Raw genomic sequence first — 2,692 nt, 5'->3', positions numbered from 1 at the left:
GCCTGTTAATAAGGATATATTGATCATATCTAATATATGAGTGTTAACTAAAGGTAAGACCTCCTTAAGTAGCCTAGTTGGGATGGGGTCTAAGAGACACGTTGATGATTTAGATGAAGAAATCACTGCGGTCAGTTCTTGAAGAGAAATTGGGGAGAAGCAATCTAAATATATATTAGGTCTTACAGCTATGTTTGAGGTTAGATAGGTAGGCCTACTATCTGAGGACAGGAGGTCATGAATTTTGCCTCTAATAGTTAGAATTTTGTCATTAAAAAAGCTCATAAAATCATTACTGCTCAGGGCTAAAGGAATGCAAGGCTCAATAGCAGTGGCGGCTGCTGGTCTTTCAAGGAGGGGAAGTTCATTTTCGGCCTACATCATGAAATGTGTCCGTTTATTTATACGTAAATTCTACCCTCTGGGGCTGCTGCGCGAGGCTAGTGTGACCGCCTGTGAGTGCTTTGGGATGGTGGAGGAGCTCACAGCAGCACCCGCTGCTCGTTGGGGACAATAACTGCAGAGTGACAGAAGTCAGAGTCTCCAAACACGAGTACAGTCTCCAATAACACCAGAAAAAGATGCTAGATTTGTCGCTAGTCGTTTTTAACAAAGAAAAAGTCACTAAGAGGATTGGAAAAGTCTCCAGATCAATTCGGAACAGCATGAAACTTGAAAAATGCTCCGGTGGTGGTTTATATTTCAAGATCGCTGATTCGCTCATTTCGCTGTCAATCAAAAAGGGATTCAGCCTCAGACAGATCATCCAATCATCATGCAGAAGCCCAGCGTCCAGGCCAGCCGAGGCCAGCCCACTGCCTCATAGACCCCCAGAGACGCTGAGCGTCCGATGGGCGGGACAAAACCGAGCATTTATCCAATGACTGTCTAGTTTCGCTGCAGTGGAACAACCAACTCTATGCTTCCCCATTGAAGTCTTTGGACGCTGAGCTTCCACTGTTTAATGCACTGTGACGCTACAGGAGTGAATGAGAAGAAAGTCGCGTCAGTGACCTGTGATAAGTAGCTGATTCTGAACAAAAGTTGAACTTGTTCTAGCGCATATTTAGTCAATTAAATATAAACACAACAGTACATATTTGACCACTTATTTTTTGACATTTTAGAGGAAGCTGAGCTTCCCTTGCAGTCTTAGAGCAATCGCCACTATTCAATAGAGCTTTGACTCTCAGTCAGCCTGGCTACAGTGCTGAAAAGAAACCTGGGGTTATTCTTGTTTTCTTCTATTAGTGCTGAGTAATAGTTTGCTCTGGCATTGCGGAGGCCCCTCTTATAAGTTTTGAGACTGTCTGCCCAGATTAAACGAGATTCTTCCAGTTTGGTTAATCGCCAATTCCTTTCAAATTTTCGTGATATTTGTTTTAACTTATGGGTTTGAGAGTTATACCAAGGAGCGAACTTTCTTTGCTTTGTTAACTTCTTTTTAAGAGGAGCTACAGAGTCGAGTGTTGTTCGCAGCGAGCCTACGGCGCTATCGACAAGATGATCAATTCCGGAGAGGTTAAAGTCATTAACAGCATCTTACCTCCCTCCAGGCCTTCGCTTTGCCTGTCCCTGTCACACCACTACTAACTGAAGAAAACAGAATGTTTTTTCTTAAGTCCACTTCACCCAAAATTATTTCGATCTCCGCTTTGGGAAAATTCTTTTTTCTCTCTCTCTCTTTCTTTCTTTGTGCCATGACTGACAGGTCAACTGGATGCACCTACACCTCCTTATATGGTGGTCATTGGCTATTCATGGGTGGGGATTTATGCTAATTGCTGATTACTGGGAGCGCGCTGTCACTTTACGATGGATTGGCATTCATGATCATACACATGTGTTTATGATCAAATCTGAGTTTCTCTCGGCGTTCCTGAATCCAGAGTAGGTTTTTAGTAGCGTAGGCTTTTATGTGCAAATCTACACACAGATTTACTCACTTTTCATGAATGAGACCCAATGTTTTCTATTGAGATTGTAGTAACTGTGTTTTGTAAAGTTGTATGGACTCTTTTACTGTTAGTAAACAATATGATGTTTTTTGTGGGCGGGGCTTAGCTGGAGGTAAAACAATACTCCTGAGTAGTGATGGCCTCATGAAGCATTTTCTTTATTTTCTGAGCCTACTAGATGGCGCTTTTTGTTCAATAAAAGGTTTAAAACACACTGAATTGCTATTCTTAGAGCCTCTCTCTTTAAACCAAGAGCGCCATCTAGTGGGCTCAGAAAATGAAGAAAATGCTTCATGTGGCTTCATTTGGCCATCACTAGTATTTATTGATCGAAAGAAAGCATTTGATACTATAGATCATACCATCTTAATATCTAAATAACTTCTTAACCAGTTTATAACTACTCCTCTAACCCCATATGTGTATAATTTAGAAAACAGTCAAGAATATGTACAGTTTGCTGGTGGTACATTGGAGTTATTAAAAGATTAAGGGCCGGATCTACTAAAGGTTTGCGTGTATAAAAAAGTGTGCAAACTCATTACACACGCAAAAAAATGTACAAAGTGATTTACTAACAGTGAGCACTGTGTCTTTCAAACGTGCAAAATAGCGCGTCTGCATCCAGTTAGTACGCAGTTAGTGCTGCAATGAATATGCAATATGGGGCTTTTACACGCAATTGTGTGTGTGCTGGGAGGAGAAAATGTAAATATATTAATTTAGCACACGCA

This window comes from Epinephelus moara, chromosome 12 (assembly GCF_006386435.1).
Source record: "Epinephelus moara isolate mb chromosome 12, YSFRI_EMoa_1.0, whole genome shotgun sequence".
NCBI lineage: Eukaryota > Metazoa > Chordata > Actinopteri > Perciformes > Serranidae > Epinephelus > Epinephelus moara.
The sequence above is the reverse complement of the archived record's forward strand: the minus strand, read 5'-3'. Positions refer to the sequence as shown.